At 42.6% G+C, this 20,441-nt stretch overlaps 1 pseudogene; it reads left to right on the plus strand.

Moving 5' to 3' along the window:
- Positions 1 to 2,855: 2,855 nt before the first annotated feature.
- Positions 2,856 to 19,793, plus strand: LOC141099155 (piwi-like protein 1; annotated as a pseudogene).
- Positions 19,794 to 20,441: the final 648 nt, after the last annotated feature.

Below are 20,441 nucleotides of genomic sequence, written 5' to 3' on the forward strand. Positions count from 1 at the left end.
TGAGAACATGGAACAAGCAGGGGGACTGCAGATACGAGCCAGGAGGGGGTGAGTATGATCTCTGACACCCCCGCTCCCCCTCCACTGCCTATTCCCCCCGGCATATGACTCGCGTATAAGGCGAGAGGGGTACTTTCAGCCCAAAAAATGGGCTGAAAATCTGGGCTTATACACGATTATATATGGTAATTCATTCTGGCAGTGGTTTACATGGGGCTGGTCGCATTAGCATCGGTCCCTGTGTAAACCACTTAACCCTTTCTGATGGATTGCAGCGGGGGACGTGACTGAGCAGCGGAGAGGTAAGGATATGGTTGCTTTTTTGTTTTATTTTTGTTACAGGTCGATGCCTTTTATTTGGATTAGCAGAGGAATAAATATGGTCAAAAACTAGGTGTCTATTTCATTCAAATAATTTTTCATTACTGTCTGTATGTGTTTTTTAACCATTTAATAGTCTAGGGTTAATAATGGATCGGTGTCTTATTGACACTTCTCCATTATTAATCGGCTTAATGTCACCTTCCAATTGCAAGGTGACATTAACCCATTAACATTAACCCATTAGCCACCACTACAGGGCAATGGGAATAGAGAGGATAAGTGCCAGAAAAGACGCATCTTATCGATGTGCCTTTTCTGGGGTGTTTGGGGGCAGATTTTTTAGCCAGTCGGGGCCAAAAACAATGGTTCCTCTCAAGGCTATTAAAATCTGCCCTCACTCACCTGCTTTACCTCTCTGGTTGCGATTTTACCGCAGGAGCCCACGCATTTTTTTACAATGAATTAACCCCTTAATTTAACACCTAAACGTCCTAAATTTTACACACAAACCCTAATTTAATTATTAGTCAGGGACATATAAAAAATACATGAAATGAAATTATTTACTGTATGTAAACCATGTGTCATTTCATGTCGGGTTCGAGATTGATTTTACAGCAGCTGGCAATTGAATTAGTGGCTATTATGCTATGTAGAACTCTATGAAATATATATATGTATGCATTCTATGTGTATATAGCTATACTTTCGTTTTGATAAAGGACACCGGGGGCGTATTTCTCGCAAGTCATACGTCTGGTCCGTGTGTAATGCGTATTTTTTTGTGCACCCATAGACTTGCATTGGCGTATTTCGGCCGTAGTACGCTGACAATCGCAGCATGCTGCAATGGTCTCAGCCCGTAAAATACGTCCGAGAAATATACGGCTGTTGAGAGCTGCCCCATAGAGAATCATTGGTCCGTGTTTTGTGCGAGGTTTTTACACCCCTCACTCGCCTGTATTTCTCTCTAGTGTGACCCCGGCCTTAAGTTACAACTCATGCTGCGTTCAGCGAGACCCGGCAGCTCTGATGAGCATTGTTGTCAGTTCCTGGTGTTTTTTTGGCTTTTAACCCCTTTTTCCTTCTAAAATTCCAAACAGTTAAAGAAGTGAGTGGACCATTTTTAAGGGGTTTTCCGCTCCGAAGGTGCTATATACTTTGCAATACAAGTCAATGTAAAGGCTAAAATGACGCCCAAAAGACACCAAAGTGTCTATTCAAGTGTTGTGCCATTGTTGTACTGCTAGCCGTTTTTTCATTATTAAATGAAGTTTAAAAAAAACTACTGGAAAAAAAGTAAAAAATGTGTCACAAAAATGATGGAATAACCCTAAAAATAATTCCTGGCAGTCAAATAACATGGAAAAAGTGCTCGGGAAATTACCAAAAAAAAAACTAAAAAAGATTCACATAGAAAAAAAAAAATTCCTGGCATTTCCTGAAATGTTTTCCTCTTGAAAAACTTGTGTGCACATACCCCTAGGGTTCATTCATAAACGCAAACGTGTAAATGTTGTTCTGTGGGTTTTACCCAATGTTGACATGTGGCGGATGTGCTGTGGATTTTCTGTACAGATTTGCATGTAAAAAATCCATAATGTATTAGAGCTGTATTAAATTTTACAACGCCATCGATGTGCTACAAAAAAATATGCAACGGAAATTGACCTTACATGCTGTACAGGATGTGAAAAACACCATAAAGAAATGCATATGTGAAATGATACTACGTAAAAAAAAATGTAATAAAAAGTTCTTAAAAGCAGGCTATGAGAAATACTTAAAATTCTGTTTTTTTCGAATTGTATAGGTCATGCATGTGAGACGTGCTAAAATACATCTTTTCTATTTTTATTCATCTTTGTCAACTGTTAATTTTGATATACTGTATGTGTAATTTAGGGTAACTGGGCCAGGTGGCTGGTAGCAATTGTTTGCATTGTAGTGTACTTTATATTTTTTATAGACCATACCCCCAAGGGTATGGGAAAAAAGGCCATTGGGCAGACATTATCATTATTCTTGGTTTTTACATACTATTTTTTTTTTATTTTTAACATAGCAGTATTTTGGTCAATATTTTGCATCAGTATTTGCAAGCCAAAACTAGAAGTGAGTCTAAAATACAGAAGTACAAGTGTTTCCATTCCTAGTTTTTATCTGTTTATGTTCCTCTCCTGATTTTGGCTTACAAATAATAATGCAAAATACTGAAGAAAACGACCTTATATCCAGTAGCAATCAATTTCCCACCCTCTAATATTATCTAGTCAACCAGGTGATCAGTGTCATGGCCACTGGCAGTGCCTGTCACTGAGCACCATTTATGTTAGAATGGCAAAAAAGGAGGTGTTCTCCCCATATCCATCAGCGGCTCTCTGCCACTGCTGTGTTCTCTGTGCTTTTTTTCTGCAGCGGTGACAGCATGACTTCAGCGCACATCTCTGCTGCAGTCAATTACTGAGCTTGTGTCATCTACACTGAGACAAGCTCAAGGATTGGCTGCAGCGGTAATGTGTGCCGCAGTCATGGCATCTCTGCTGCAGTCACAACACAGGGACCAGAGCAGCAATGGAGAGTTGACGCTGGACACAGGGAAGGTGAGTACTATCTTGAGTTTGTTGTTTTTCAAGTATGCAATAGTTTAGGCACAAGTTTTTTTTGCAAGTGTAAAAAACCCTTTTAACCTCTTAACGTCCATTGACGGGGATAGTCCGTCATTGCAGGATGTAACTTCCCGCACCATGACGGGCTATGCCCGTCATGCCTTTGAACTGCAGTGGTAGTTCAGTGCCGACAGCTGAGAGCCATGGCAAGGGGTATAGGGACCCTTGCATTCAGTCCCTGCACCCAGAACGCTGCGATCGATCAGTCAATCTGACTGACCGATCACAGCGTGATCGGGCAGGAGATGCTGAAATTTCAGCATCTCCTGCCCTGTAAATACAGAAGCTCAGCACTGCCAGTGGCTGAGCTTCCTGCACTTAGCCAGGAGCGTTGTCTGCGCCGCCTCTGGCTGTTAACCCCCTGAGTGCTGCGATCGATAGTGATTGCAGTGTTCAGGGGGGAGGCAGAGGTTCAGGGGCTCCCTCTGCCTCTGATCAGCGTCCCCGCGATGTAATAGCGGGGCCCGACCTGTGCCATGATGACCCGGGGTTGTCATGACAACCACTGGGTCATCCAGCTGCGGAAAGCCTTTGAGACGATGCTCACTGCATGGTCTCAGAAGCTTTCTCCATAGGGTATAATACATTGCAATGCTTTAGCATTGCAATATATTATACCTGCAACAAATGTGAGGCTGTGTTCACATGTAGCGTTTTTTTCGCGGATTTGCCAATAAATCCGCTATAAAGCCACTTAAAATGAGCTTCCCATTCATTTCTATACATTTTGCACTTTTTGTGCATATGGATGCGTTTTTTACCGCGAAAAAAACGCTTTGCGGTAAAAAACGCAGCATGCTCATTAATTTTGCGGATTTTTCCACATTTCTGGCTATTTCTATGGGTCAGGAACCGCACAGAAAAAAAACGCATAAAAACCGTGCGTTTTTTGCTTCAAAAAACACGCAGAAAAAAAGTGCTGTTTCTGGGAAGGGAGTCCGGTTTTTAAGCAGAAATTTTCTTGTACGTGTGCACATAGCCTCAAAATGAAAGTCCCATAAAGGGACAAGGTAACAAAAGACTTTTTTTTTAAAAAAAAAATTAAAAAATAATTTTAAAAAATTCCCCTAAAAAATACACATTTTTATGTAAAAAAATAAACCCAAAAAATACACGTTTGGTATCGCAACGTCCATAAAAGTCCCATCTAGAAAAGTGTCACCATAGTTAACCCCTTCAGTGAACTCCGTAGAAAAATACAATGCGATAAAAAAACGAATTGTGGTAAATATAGTATCACTGAAAGCACCATCTTGTCCCGCAAAAAACAAGCCACCATACAGCTCCATCAGCGGAAAAATAAAAAAGTTATAGCTCTCAGAATAAAGTGATGCAAAAATAATTATTTTTTCTAGAATAGTTTTTGTGTAAAAAAAAAATGCCAAAACATAAAAAAAAGATATACATGAGGTATAGTTGTAATCATAGTGACCCGAAGAATAAGGCTTCCTTACCAATTTTACCACACGCGGAACGGAGAAAAAAAATTCCTGAATCGCTGTTTTTTTGTTCAACCTGCCTCCACAAAAATTGAAATAGAAAGCAATCAAAAAAGTTATGTGCCCGAAAATGGTACCAATAAAAACGTCAGCTCGTCCCACAAAAATCAAGACCTCATATGACTCTGTAGGCCGAAATATGGAAAAATTATAGCTCATTAAAGATCATTTTTGTGGAAAAAAATGATTTTTTTATTTTCACGGCTCTACATTATAAACTTCTGTGAAGCGCTTGAGGGTTCAAAGTGCTCACCACACATCTAGATAAGCTCCTTGTGGGGTCTAGTTTCCAAAATGGGGTCACTTGTGGGGGGTTTCTACTGTTTAGGCACATCAGGGGTTCTCCAAAGGCAACATGACTCCCGCAGACCATTCCATCAAAGTCTGCATTCTAAAACGACGCTCCTTCCCTTCCGAGCTCTGCCATGCGCCCAAACAGTGGATCCACCCCACATATGGGATATCATCGTATTCAGGACAAATTGCATAACAACTGTTGGGGTCCTATTTTTCCTGTTACCCTTGTGAAATAAAAATTTGGAGGCAAAAAAAAATCATTTTTGAGGAAAAAATATGATTTTTCTTATTTTCGCGGCTCTACATTATAAACTTCTGTGAAGCACTTGGGGGCTCAAAGCTCTCACCACACATCTAGTTTCCACTGTTTAGGCACATCAGGGGCTCTCCAAATGCGACATGGCGTCCGATCTCAATTCCAGCCCAAAAAGTCAAATGGCACACGTTCCCTTCCGAGCTCTGCCATGCGCCCAAATAGTGGCTTACCCCCACATATGGGGTATCGGCGTACTCAGAACAAATTGCACAATAACTTTTGGGGTCCTGTTACCTTTGGGAAAATAAAAATTGGGGGTGAAAAAATATGATTTTTTAATTTTACGGCTCTACGTTATAACATTCTGTGAAGCCCTTGGGGGTTCAAAGTGCTCACCTTACATCTAGATAAGTTCCTTGATGGGTCTAGTTTCCAAAATGTGGTTACTTATGGTGTTTTTCCACTGTTTAGGTACATCAGGGGCTCTCCAAACGCGACATGGTGTCCGCTCTCGATTCCAGCCATTTTGACATTCAAAATCTCAAATGATGCTCCTTCCCTTCTGAACACTGCCGTGCGCCTAAAGATTGGTCTTCCTCCACACATGGGGTATCGGTATACTCAGGAGAAATTGCACAACAAATATTGTAGTTCATTTTCTCCTGATACCCTAGACAAAAAAAAATTTGTCCAAAGAAAAATTTTGGGGAAAAAAGTTAAATGTTCATTTTTTCCTTCCACATTGCTTCAACTCTTGTGACGTTCCTAAAGGGTTAATAAACTTCTTGAATGTGGTTTTGAACACCTTGAGGGGTGCAGTTTTTAGAATGGTGTCACTTTTGGGTATTTTCAGTCATATTGACCCCTCAAAGTGAGTTCAAATGTGAGGTGGACCCTAAAAAAATGGTTTTGTAAATCTTGTTGGAAAAATGAGAAATCGCTGGTCAACTTTTAACCCTTATAACTTCCTAACAAAAAAAAATTTTGGTTCCAAGATTGTGCTGATGTAAAGTAGACATGTGAGAAATGTTATTTTTTAACTATTTTTTGTGACATATCTCTCTGATTTAAGGGCATAAAAAATAAAAGTTTGAAAAATTGCCAAATTTTAAAAATTTTCTCCATATTTCCGTTTTTTCATAAATAAACGCAAGTCATATCGAATAAATGTTACCACTAACATGAAGTACAATATGTCACAAAAAGCAATCTCAGAATCAGCAGGATCCGCTGAAGCGTTCCAGAGTTATAACCACATAAAGTGACAGTGGTCCGATTTCAAAATTAAGGCCTGGTCATTAAGCTACAAAGTGGCTTTGTCCCTAAGGAGTTAAACCTGCATTGTAAACATTCACAGATGAAGTTTACACTGACTCTGTCTGTACATATTTTGTAATGCAGTTATATAAATGTAGCACTCTGTATTTGCTAAATATGTGAAAAACATGAGATATATAAACAGGGCAACGGCTTTGTGGTGCGACCTCAAGGTAAGCTATCAGCTGGCCTGACATTTCAGGTTTAGTAAAATGCTTGCATTCCTAGGGAAATAACAATGCTGTATTGTGTTGTTCTTCTTCTTTCAGATCTACTGTGAATTTATGAAGATGAAGTGACAGCTGGGCGTAGATTTTGGGCTTGTTGATACAAATCCTTAAAATGTCAGCACTGATTAGACACTGTAAAAGTGCACATCCCTTTGGCAAGGAGAATAGTAACACCCAATTGTCAATTAATTCATATATTTCCAGGAGCAATAGTGTACAGTTATTAGAAAATATGCTCTAGATTTGTTTACGAAAAATATACCGTAAGTATTTACCAAAAAAGGCACAAGCGAGGTAACAAATTTGGTAAGTGTAGCATTGCTCACATAAATATATAGAGTAGACCATGTCAGGCCCGGCGTCAGCACCCAGCGTACCCGGGCAAGTGCCGGGGCCCTGTCGAGACGGGGGGCCCACTCACTCACACTGTCTGGGAATGCGACCTTGGCTTGAATCAGTGGCGCCGGCAGCAGACGCGCTTCCATTTGATGCATACATTCTCATTCAGGCCAACGATAGCGCGCCGTCAGCTAATCAGAGTCCAGGCAGTCAGGAGTGTCTTCCTGTGATTGGTGGAGAGCTCCCCTGTCCCCCCTCCCCGTCTCTGCGCACATGTGCCACGTAGGGAGGAAGTGACGAGGCGGAGACAGGAGGAGGTGGGCGGAGGACAGAAGCTTAGTTTGTGTGCATGGAAACGGAATGGAGGGACCGTCTAGAGACACGACACATGCAGGCGCTCGCTGAGGCACCAGTCCTCGCTCCAAGTGGCGGCTCCTCCTGCTGCAGCAGCTGGCACCGGCGGGCGGCGGTGGCAGCGATCGTTGAGGGCTGAGGCTCCTCGCTCCCCAAGTGGCGGTTCCTGCTGCAGCTGGCACCGGACACCGATGGCGACACATGATCCCAGCGCTTGCTGAGGCTCCTCGCTCCAAGTGGCGGCTCCTGCTGGCTGGTGCTGCAGTTGGCACTGCAGGTACTCAGTAGACTATAGTAACACTTCTCAACCCCCAAAAAAGGTGATTTCTGGCTTTAGGGAGGGGGAGGGGGTGATACCTGGGGAGGGGTGATTGTTGTAACTATGAAAAAATTATTAGGGGGACCGGGCCGGGGTCTCATTGCTTCATAATCATTACAATTCATCAGGAGGAGCACGCTGATAATGACAAACCTCCAGGGGGCTCAGAGGAGGGTATGGTATGTAACTTATGGAAGCCACTAGTGATGAGCCCAGCGGAGATGAGAATGAGCCCAACGGGGGAGATAAGCCTATTATTCTCTATGGGGCATTATTTGGGACCCATTCTATATGTTTGGAGCATTATCCTGTTTGGAGCATTATATGGGGCCCATTATCCTGTTTGGAGCATTATATGGGGCCCATTATCCTGTTTGGAGCATTATATGGGGCCCATTATCCTGTTTGGAGCATTACATGGTGTCCATTATTCTGTATGGAGCATTATATGGGGCCCATTATTCTGTATGATGCATTATATGATGTCCATTATTCTGTATTGAGTATTATATGGGGCCTATTCTGTATGGAGCAATGTATGAGGCCCATTCTGTATGAAGTATTATATGTTGTCCATTTTTCTGTATGGAGCATTATATGGGGCCCATTATTCTGTATGGATCATCATATGGGGGCTCATTATTCTGTATGGATCATTATTTTGGGACCGTTCTTCTGTATGGATCATTATATTGGGCCTGCTTTTCTGTATGGAGCATTATAGTGGGCCCGTTATTCTGTATGGAGCATTATATTGGGCCCGTTATTCTGTATGGAGCATTATATTGGGCCCGTTATTCTGTATGGAGCATTATATGAGGCCCATTTTCTGTAGGGAGCATTGTATGGGGCCCAATATTCTGTATAGAGCATTATATGATGCCTATTATTATGTAAGGAGCATTATATGAGGACCCTTTTTCTGTATGAAGCAATATATGGGGCTCATTAAACTGTATGAAGCAATATATGGGGCTCATTATTCTGTATGAAGCAATATTTGGGGCTCATTCTGTATGGAGCATTATATGAGGCTCATTATTCTGTATGAAGCAATATATGGGGCCCAATAAACTGTATGGAAGACTATGTGATGCCCACAATACTGTATGGAGTTCTATACTGTCCGATCTTAAATGAAAACTTTTGAATCCCCACATGGGCACGCACTGTGCTCTGCGAGGATTTGCTGGTTTGTGAGCTATTGTAGAATTTACAATAGAGGTCACTCATGTAATGTAAGAAGTAAGTGATATCTTTGGCATTGTACTATACCTATATTTCTTTGCCGTATCTGTGCATCATGAATTGTGGTACATGATAAAGGGGCACACTGAGACACTTTCGCCCGGGGCCCACAAAAACCTGGAGCCAGCCCTGGACCATGTCCCAATAAAACTGTGGCTTTTTATGTATTCTAAGAGCATTGTGTCAGGATACTTTTAAGTGGATTATAAACTAAATGTATAGCAAAAGGTGAACTTGCATTTTTATTGAAATTGTAGGTAAGAAAACACTTAGAAATTAGAATATCCTACACTTATTTGAACTATTTTTACAAAATAATTGAGATATTTGCAACAGAAAAATTCATCATTTGCATTCAGTCTCTAAATGTATAAAAATTAGTACCTTTATAAATAGTCGAATGAGCTTTATTTAAAACAAATGCACACTTAATAAGAGTATTAACATAATAATAATAATCTTTATTTATATAACACCAACATATTCTTCAGAGCTTTACAATTCAACAGTTCATATACAAATCAGCCTAAGAATATCAGCCCCTCAACTGTCTGCTTTAGCAAGGCTGGTTGTCAAAAATGAGGGGTACCCCACGCCGTTTTTAAATATTTTAATAATTAAAAAACAGTGTGGGGACCCATCTATTGGTGACGCTGACAGCTGAGGGTTGCATCTCGCAGCTGTCAGTTTTGACTGGCTGGTTGTCAAAAATACAGGGGAATCCATGCTTTTCTTTTTGGTAATTATTTACGTATATGGCAGGCGCCGGCTGATGAATAATCCCATCTGCCGCTCTTGCTCTCGCTGTTATTAGTGAAAGCAGGCATTGGCTGGTGGGAGCAGTAATCCCGTCAGCCCGAAGCCAGTGACCGGAGGAAAACTTTATACCTCCATTCACAGATGTTAAACCTGCTGTCATGCACATGACAGCACAACAAACACATGATGTTTGGGGGGCAGAACACAAACAGTAACAGACTTCTTGGTGAAGTCTGTGTAATAGGTGTTCAGTACGGATGACAAACTTTACTGTTGAGGGTTGCCCATCTCTATTCATGACATTCCAGCCACCTCTTTCCAGCCAGGTGATTTCTATACAGCAGTGCCCTCCCCATCCTTGTCCGCTCCTGACTAAGTTGATGTCATCAGTACCACATAATCATAATTTCCAGCCTACAGCATAGGCTACTTCCAGAGCACTTCTCCTAATTAAAGCTCTAACTTACCTGAGCCATGTGCTTGTTTAACCCCTTTGCCACCTTGGGTTTTTGCACTTTCATTTTCTGCTCCTCTTTTTCCCAGAGTCATAACTTTTTTATTTTTCTGTCAATATGGCCATGTGAGGGCTTGTTTTTTATGGGACAAGTTGTACTTTTGAATGACACCATTGATTTTTCTATATAGTGTACTACAAAAAATGGGAAAAAAATCCAAGTTGGTGAAGCTGCAAAAAAAAGTGCAATTCCACAATTGTTTTTGTTTTGCTTTTTTTACCATGTTCACTAAATACTAAAACTGACCAGCCATTATGATTCTCCAGATTATTATGAATTTGTAGATACCAAATTTGTATAGGTTTTGCTTTTCTCTGTATTGTGTGGACTGAGGCTCGGCATAACACGCATGATCAAGTGATGTCATTTATTATGTGCCGAGACACACAGGCTGAATGATGGAGCAGGGAGTGGTTTTGGTACCGTCTTCTCTGCTGGTCTGCAGTTTTTAGCAGTACTACACTGTTTAATTTCCCAAAAGTATTTACAGTAGCCAAACTGCTTCTACTGCATTCTGGAGTAATGAGATAAAATTCCTGTGGTTTTCCTATGAGTATGGCAACATTTTTATGCTCCAAGGAAACCACAAGAAAACATTGTGGCTTACCCGATCTTGGTTTTGAATGATTTAGGATCATAAGTTATAGACGATGGAGTTGGGGAAAGTACTGTACATTAGAAAGTTGCAGTAAACAAAGGAAATATTGTTTGCCTGGTGTTTATAGTCCAAAACAATGGTAAGTCATATAAGACATCTGCAACAGCAAATAGTAAAGATTTCACTGTAGATTCTACAGCAATGATGAGATCTTGTAAAATCAATTCCACAATCCTGCTACTGTAATACACAGCAGACTAAAAAAATGCTGTGTGTCCAACTCATGTGAATATTAGTGATGAGCAAGCATACTCGGTAATTCTCGGTACTCGCCCGAGTATTGCTGTCGAACGCCGAGCATTTTCGGGATTATTCGGCAAGTGCTTGGATCCCCACCATGCACGTTTGGTGCTCTTTGGAGCACCAATCAACATGCAGGGATTGTTTCAAAGCACTGTTATGCCGAAGCCATGTTGGTTGTGGCATTACAGTGATTGGCTGGCCACATAGCGTCATCAGGTCTATATCAGACATGGCGCCGTCCTGCTCGGCACAGTCAGCTCCAGAATCACCAGTGTAGGGAAAGTTGCTGCAGCGATAGGGACAGAATAGGTGAGGTAAACAGTTACTGTGGGTATACCGGAATTGAATACACAAATCCAGCTAAACCAGCAGTCCTTCTAAGGACTAATTACGGGGTATATAGATTGCAGTGCTAGGTAGGCAGGGAGTGTATGTGGGTATATAGATATCAGTAGCAGGCAGGCATTGTATGTGGCATACTTCATTGCATACATCAAGAGGATCCATTCAATTACTGTCTGCTGCTGCCTATTACATACACTCACTGGCCACTTTATTAGGTACACCATGCTAGTAAGGGGTTGGACCCCCTTTTGCCTTCAGAACTGCCTCAATTCTTCGTGGCAGAGATTCAACAAGGTGCTGGAAGCATTCCTCAGAGATTTTGGACCATATTGACATGATGGCATCACACAGTTGGCGCAGATTTGTCGGCTGCACATCCCTGATGCGAATCTCCCGTTCCACCTCATCCCAAAGATGCTCTATTGGATTGAGATCTGGTGACTGAGGAGGCCATTTGAGTACAGTGAACTCATTGTCATGTTCAAGAAACCAATCTGAGATGATTCGAGCTTTATGACATGGCGCATATATCCTGCTGAAAGTAGCCATCAGATGTTGGGTACATTGTGGTCATAAAGGGATGGACATGGTCAGCAACAATACTCAGGTAGGCTGTGGCGTTGCAACGATGCTCAATTGGTACCAAGGGGCCCAAAGAGTGCCAAGAAAAAATTCCCCACACCATGACACCACCACCACCAGCCTGAACCGTTGATACAAGGCAGGATGGATCCATGCTTTCATGTTGTTTACGCCAATTCTGACCCTACCATCCGAATGTCGCAGCAGAAATCGAGACTCATCAGACCAGGCAACGTTTTTCCAATCTTCTACTGTCCAATTTCGATGAGCTTGTGCAAATTGTAGCCTCAGTTTCCTGTTCTTAGCTGAGAGGAGTGGTACCCAGTGTGGTCTTCTGCTGCTGTAGCCCATCTGCCTCAAAGTTCGACGCACTGTGCGTTCAGAGATGCTCTTCTGCCTACCTTGGTTGTAACGGGTGGCAATTTGAGTCACTGTTGCCTTTCTATCAGCTCGAACCAGTCTGCCCATTCTCCTCTGACCTCTGGCATCAACAAGGCATTTCCGGCCACAGAACTGCCGCTCACTGGTTTTTTTTTCTTTTTCGGACCATTCTCTGTAAACCCTAGAGATGGTTGTGCGTGAAAATCCCAGTAGATCAGCAGTTTCTGAAATACTCAGACCAGCCCTTCTGGCACCAACAATCATGCCACGTTCAAAGGCACTCAAATCACCTTTCTTCCCCATACTGATGCTCGGTTTGAACTGCAGGAGATTGTCTTGACCATGTCTACATGCCTAAATGCACTGAGTTGCCGCCATGTGATTGGCTGATTAGAAATTAAGTCTTAACACACAGTTGGACAGGTGTACCTAATAAAGTGGCCAGTGAGTGTATATTGACCGTATATACTCGTGTATAAGCCGAGATTTTCAGCCCATTTTTTGGGGCTGAAAGTCCCCCTCTTGGCTTATACACGAGTCATATACCGGGGGTCGGCCGGGGAAGGGGGAGTGGGGGTGTCAGATCATACTCACCCTTCTCTGCAGCTCCCCTGCTTGTTCCATGTTTGTCGGCGCTGCTCTCTTCCTGCTTCAGCTGTCAAATGGCACCCGCTCATTAAATATGCGCATATTTAATGAGCGGGTACCACGTGACCGCTGAACCAGGAAGAGAGCAGCGCCGACATACATGGAACAAGCAGAGGAGCTGCAGAGACAAGCGCCAGGACCCGGTGAGTATGAACGGGGGGTTTGGAGGCATATTCACCTGTCCCTGCACTCTTCTGTCTTGCGTCCTCTGCAGTGACATTCAGGTCAGAGAGCGCTATCGCGCTCTCTGCCTGCACAGTCACTGCAGAGCGCAACGCTGATGAGCAGGGGGCAGCGACGGAGGTGAGTATACAGTTTTTTTTGTTTTTTTTTGCAAGGGAGTCAGGGGCAGCAGCAGCATAACAGGGGCCACTCACTGTGCAGCATAACAGGGGCCACTCACTGTGCAGCATAACAGGGGCCACTCACTGTGCAGCATAACAGGGGCCACTCACTGTGCAGCATAACAGGGGCCACTCACTGTGTAGATAACTGAGGCCACTCACTGTGCACCCTCGGCTTATACATGAGTCAATAAGTTTTCCCAGTTTTTTGTGGCAAAATTAGGGGGGTCGGCTTATACTCGGGTCGGCTTATACTCGAGTATATACGGTACATAGCCCCAAGTATTATTGGCCAGGATTAATTTTTTTTGCATCTTAATGCTGTTTATATAATTCCAAAGCAATCCAGAGACCACGTTTTTTTCTCCATTTGCTTGTTGGGACTGCGGAATACAGCCAGATCCTTTTCATAGTGTAGTGTAAAAATCCAGCTATTTTAAACGGGTTTGCCCGTCCCAGCGGTCACATCTGAGTGCGCATAAAATTCGGCCATTTTTACGGTACTGTAAAATTTTTTGCGATTGTCTTATACAATTTCTTGACACCATTTTGCTGCCAAAAAAAATATTTAGCTACAGGGCAGATATTTTACAATGGGTTTTGTCCGCCACACGGATCGCATATCATTGCGTTCAAAATTGTGCCATTTCAGGCCTCCATAGAATTGTTTTGTTTTTGTTATGTCTTAGCCTACTTATTGACACAATTTTGCTGACCAAAAAGTAATTAAAAATACAGGCAAGATATTTGAAAGAGGGCTATCTCAGTCAGACGCCTCATCTTTCTGCAGAATGCAAATTGTGGCATTTGAGGCCTCCATTCAACTGTTTTTGCCGTGTGTTACTCCAATTAACACTATTTTGCTGCAAAAAAAAAATACAGGCCACATATTTTACAGTAGTATCTCCATCATTTTACAGTAGTATCTCCATCACACACCTTATCTATCTGTGGGCTCCAAATTATGGCATTTGAGGCCTCCATTCAACTGTTTTTGCTGTGTGTTACACTAGTTCTTGACACTATTTTCCTGTAAAAAAAAATAAAAATACAGGCCACATATTTTACAGTGTAGTATCTCCGTCACATGCCTCTTCTATCTGTGGGCTACAAATTGTGGCATTTGAGGCCTCCATTCAACTGTTTTTGCTGTGTGTTACTCCAATTATTAACACTATTTTGCTGTAAAAAAATAAAAATACAGTCCACATATTCTAAAGTGTGGTATCTCCGTCACACGGCTCAGCTGTCTGTGGGCTAAAAATTGTGGCATTCCAGGTCTACATTGAACTGATTTTGTGCTAATGTGGTATCTCACAAAATTGGCCATTTCTATGGGATACCGTATATATAGTGTGTTTTCATATAAATTCAGTGAAGTTTTATGTGGACTGTGCATTTTAAATACATTGTGAGACCTGCTGACAGGCAGCACAAAAAGGGGAGTTAATAGTCTTCATATGAGGAAGACTATCATTGCATCTCTAGGAGGAAGAATTACCTCAGGGCAGAAACAGAGCACAGTGCTGAAGAAGAGATATTCAGACTTCATAAAACCAGAGGTTACTAAGATCTGCCTGTCTGAAGGTACACAGTGAGAGCAATAATCAACCGTGAGTGTAATTCTGTACCTCAGTTTACTGCTGTTTGTAAATAATAATTTGCCCCATTACTTTCAGTAAAAAGACTTCTGTTTCAAATTCTTACGGCTGCTTCATGACTGGGGCTCAAATGCACCAAATACTACCACCATTATCTTTTTCTGCCTAGAAACAGTTACTGCACAGATAGAAAGTCTGAGGAGCGGAGGGTGAACGCTTGGGCCGTGTTGTAGTCTGTCAGCGGATTACAAAGGCGAAAGCTTCTAGATTAAATCATGACTGGAAGAGCAAGAGCAAGTGGAAGAGCATGGGGCCATGAATCGCAACCACCTAAGCCTGGTGTTTCTGGCCTGGATTCTGACAAACCATCACCTACTAATACTGAACTTGTTGGATGAGGACGTCAAAAAGGAGCCCCTGCAGTTGCTGGACCAGAAGCTAGAGATTTTGATATTGCGGCTGGATTTCAAGATGTGTCAGTTGGAGAGCATGGTGGTCATAGACATGACTTCCATGATATGGGTGTTTCCACTAGACAATCCATCTAATATATCATAGAATCAGAATCTCATTTTTCTGGCAACCTCATCCCTAACCTCGCCACAATCTTCATCCCAACCCTAACACATCTCTTTAACCTTTCACTTGCAAATGACGTCTTCCCCTCATCCTTTAAATATGCCTCGATCACATCCATCCTCATAAAGCCCTCCCTTAACCCATCCTCTGTGTCTTGCTATTGTCCGATATCACTTATCCCCTATGCCTCAAAACTACTGGAACAGCATGTCCATCTTAAACTGTCCTCCACATCTCTACTCCTGCTCCCTCTTTGACCTGTTACAATCTGGCTTCCAACAGCATCACTCAACTGAAAGTGTCCTAACTAAAGTCACCAATGTCAAGAGCAAGTGACACTATTCTGCCCTTCTCCTGGACCTGTCTTCTGCCTTTGACACTGTGGACCATTCCCTCTTGTTACAGATTTTCTCATCTCTTGGCATCACAGATTTGGACCTAGCCTTTATCTCTTCGTATCTAACAGACCGAACATTCAGTGTCTCCCTCTCCCACACCACCTCCTCACCTCACCCCATGTCTGTCGGTGTTACCCAAGGCTCCGTTCTATGAATCCTAATCTCCATCTACACCTTCGGCCTGGGACAGCTCATAGAATCCCACGGTTTGCAGTATAATCTCTACTCCGATGACATGCAGATCTACCTATCTGGACCTGACATCACCTCCTTGCTGAACAAAATCCCACAGTGTCTGTCTGCTATTTCATCTTTCTTTTCTGCTCGCTTTCTAAAAGTGAACATGTGTAAGGGGGACGACCGGAATCCGGGTACCTGCATGTCGGAACCGGAACTGTTGAGGCTGCATTCCCTGTTCCTGGGAGGAAGCCTGAATGTGCTGGACCTTCCCCTGTTGCTTGGGGGAAGCTCTAGCAAGGCAGACCTTCCTGCTGATGGAGGGGGCGGGGAGAAATGGAGGAAAGGCACGCGCAGCAGTGGGGGAATAAAAGAAAAAAGTGCACGAAGCAGAGGAGTTTGGTGCGAACGGAGGGTAGCACACAGACAGGCGAGCGGTGTGCTCCACTTCCCCCCTCACCACAGAGTACCAGAGCAGCAGCAGGGCCCCACTGTCTGAAGAGGGCCATCATGCTGAGGGGAGCAATGTGCCCAGCAACAATCCGGAGAGAGGGATCGCTGCAGAGAATGTAGAGCCACGTGTGTCCTTTCAGTTCTCATTCGTTAACCTCCCGGTACTCTGACCTAGGAACGTTACCTGACTACACTTTTGTCTCTTCCTTCTGTTTAATGACGTACCCACCTGGCTTCTGACCTTGGACTCCTTGACCACTCCGACTCACAGTTTGTCCGTGAGAAGTGACTAGCATCACACATACAACCTGCAGTGATCGCCAGTCTAATGAACCGCTGCACAACTAGCTCTACCCTCTCCTAGTGTATCCTCACCCTTCCCCTGTAGACTGTGAGCCCTCGTGGGCAGGGTCCTCTCTCCCTCTGTACTTGTGTGTGCCATGGATTTCTGATGTTTATTGTACTTGTGTATATATATGCCCCTTTTTCACATGTAAAGCACCATGGAATAAATGGCGCTATAAAAATGAGTAATAATAATAACTCAATTCATCTGTGCACAAACTATGTCAAATTGATTGCTAGACCCCAGTTGGTCTTGTACCATTACCATATTGACTACTGTCCACAGATGGAATCTAGATCCCTGAGGTCAGCTCTACTTTACCAGCATGATGAATTAATAGGAAGCATGTGGTATTGATGGAACTGTTCTTTTCTTGCCAAAGAAACTAAATAAGATCAATGGAGAGAAATAGTAAATATTACATTTACTTTGACAAATGAGTTACCTCCAACTTCACCAACCTGCTTTCACTTTTACAACATTATATTCTGAAGGCTTCTGAAGATGATGAATATGAAGCAAATAGGTCTGAATTATTATCACCCAAATGATGTTAAAGAAGTCAGAACACACAATCGATCTGTGTGGCAAGGATTTACCACCTCAATTTTGCAGTATGATACAAGTATCATGTTGTGCATTGATGTGAGCCACAAAGTCCTCCAAAGTGAAACTGTTCTGGATTTAATGGCAGGTACGTTACTGCATAAGGCGCGTGCCTCTGACTGGGGGGCCCATATGGCTAAAACTAGAAAAAATTCAGTTCAGTGCCCAAATTCCCCCTCCCACTACTCCCCAGGTGATACACTAATTGGTATGCCCAGCTGTCCAAAGGGATTAAAGGGGAAGGGGCCTCCAGCCACACCTACCGGGGTTAAATTCAGGTGCCGGGGTCAGAGACTTTCTCTTTCTTTCCGTCTGACCTCTGGAAGCTTTTGTCCCACCGTCCCTCCCTTATATATTTAACGGTGCTTAAATTGCCATACGATTTGTACACTTATTAAAGGAAAAAAAACCTTGTTAACGATACTAAGTCACAGCAGAAGATGTGGAGAAGAGCAGGGGTTCGTAACCGCTCATAAGCCTGCATGCCTGTCGGTCGCAGACAGGGCCCTCGGCAATGAGCCCACTGCGAAATGTAAGTGCCTTTCTTTGCTTATTTAACTAATAAACTGTGACTGACCTGTTTCAGTCCATCTAGGTCTGTCTGTGTTTTCATTACGGGACTGGTGGGAGGGGGAAGGCACTGTTTGCGACACACGGGTCCCCACAGTCTGTACAATTTGCACTCGAAAATTGGATCACATGCTTTCTATGATGCTTGCAGTAAAGAACTGATTGGACAGATAGTTCTTACCAAATACAACAATCGTACATATCGTATTGATGATATCAACTGGGATTTAACTCCGGAGTCTACTTTCAAGCGGTCAGATGGCTGTGAAATCAGTTTTATCAGTTTTATTAATGACTTTGTAGGGGGTATACAGAGTAGAATTTCAATATTTGCAGATGAGATGACACTAAATTCTGCAGGGTAATCAATACAGAGGAGGACAATTTTATATTACAGGGGGATTTATGTAAACTAGAAGCTTGGACTGATAAATGGCAAATGAGCTTTAATAGGGATAAATGTAAGGTCATGCACTTTGGTAGAACAAACAAAATGTATAATTATGTGCTTCATTGTAAAACACTGGGCAAAACCGTCAATGAAAAAGACCCGGGTGTATGGGTGGATGACAAGCTCACATTTAGTGGCCAGTGTCAGGCAGCTGCTACAAAGGCAAATTAAATAATGGAATGCATTAAAAAATTATTAGATGCTCACGAGGAGAACATAATTTTACCTCTATACAAGTCACTAGTGTGACCACACTTAGAATACTGTGCACAGTCCTAGTCTCCGGTGTATAAGAAAGACATAGCTGAACTAGAGCGGGTGCAGAGAAGAGCGATCAAGGGTATTAGGGAACTGGGGGGTCTGCAATACCAAGATAGGTTATTACACTTGGGGTTATTTAGTTTGGAAAAACGAAGGCTAAGGGGTGATCTTATTTTAATGTATAAATAAGTGAGGGGACAGTACAAAGACCTTTCTAATGACCTTTTTACTCATAGACTAAAGACAGGGACAAGGGGCATCCTCTATGTCTGGAGGAAAGAAGGTTTAAGCATAATCACAGATGCGGATTCTTTACTGTAAGAGCAGTGAGACTGTGGAACTCTCTGCCGTATGATGTTGTAATGGGTGATTCCCTACAAAAATTTAAGAGGAGACTGGATGCCTTTCTTGAAAAATGTAATGATACAGGTTATTTACACTAGTTTCCTTGATATTGTGTTGATTCAGGGAACTAGTCTGACTGCCGCATGTGAAGATGGGAGGGAATTTTTTTCCATAATGTGGAGCTTACTGTTTGCCACATGGGTTATTTTGCCTTCCTCTGGATCAATATGTTAGGGCATGTAGGTTAGGATATGGGGTGAACTAGATGGACTTAAAAAGTCTTCCTTGAACTTTAATAGCTTTGTTACTATGCTACTATGTTATCGATTATTATAAAAATCAATATAACAAGCAGATCACAGACCTGAAACAGCCTGCTCTCATGCACAATCCCAAAAAAGCAAGAGGTCCAGGAAAAATGCCAACAGTGCCTATTATTCTGATTCCAGAATTCTGCAATTTAACAGGTTTAACTGATAGAATGAGAGCTGATTATTCTGTAATGATAGAGCTAGCAAATCACACTCAACTAGTAGCAGAACAGAGAGAAATGCAAGTGGGAACATTTTTGGACGATATGCAGAGAGATGACAGTGTACAGAAAGGATTTCGTGATTGGGGACTAAGTTTGGACAGTAAACTTCTGTCCTTCACTGGAGTTACTAATGGTTGTAAATAATAATTTGCCACATTACCTTCAGTAAAAGACTTCTGTTTCAAATTCTTATGGCTTCATGACTGGGGCCCAAATGCACCAACTACTACCACCATCATCATCTTCTGCCTAGAGGCAGTTACTGTGCAAACATTGTATTGTGGTGTTATGAATGGGTAACCGAGGAGGAACAACAAATAGCTAAGTCCCAGAAAACCAGAGAGGTTGGTCACTATGCAGATTGTAGATCCCTGATCTTAACCACACAACTAACAGTAGCAATGGAGCGTTCCTACGTTGTTCCTAGATGCCTTGTCACCGCCGGAGGACTACATAAACCTAAAGCAAGAAAAGGGAAAACTAACTGCCCCAGAGCAGACCCCAAAGGAAAAGACAGCCCCCACACATGTATTGATGGTGAAGCAAGATGAAACACAAACACAGGCAGGAAAGTAGGCTGAGCAAATGATGGGGCCCAACTAACTAGAAAGGACAGGAAAGGAAAGCCACTGTCTGCAATCTGCCAAAAAACCCTACCAAAAATAATGTCCAACACGTCTGATAGCAAAATTAACCCTGAAGTCACTAGACTTCTCCCACTATATCAGCACTCTGAAATATTCTGAAACAGAGCAAAAAGAGGTCAATCTAATAAGGGACAAAAAGGCAAAT

The sequence above is a fragment of the Dendrobates tinctorius genome, unplaced genomic scaffold (genome assembly GCF_039654945.1).
Source record: "Dendrobates tinctorius isolate UK_male_01 unplaced genomic scaffold, ASM3965494v1 ptg000098l, whole genome shotgun sequence".
In the NCBI taxonomy this organism is placed as follows: domain Eukaryota; kingdom Metazoa; phylum Chordata; class Amphibia; order Anura; family Dendrobatidae; genus Dendrobates; species Dendrobates tinctorius.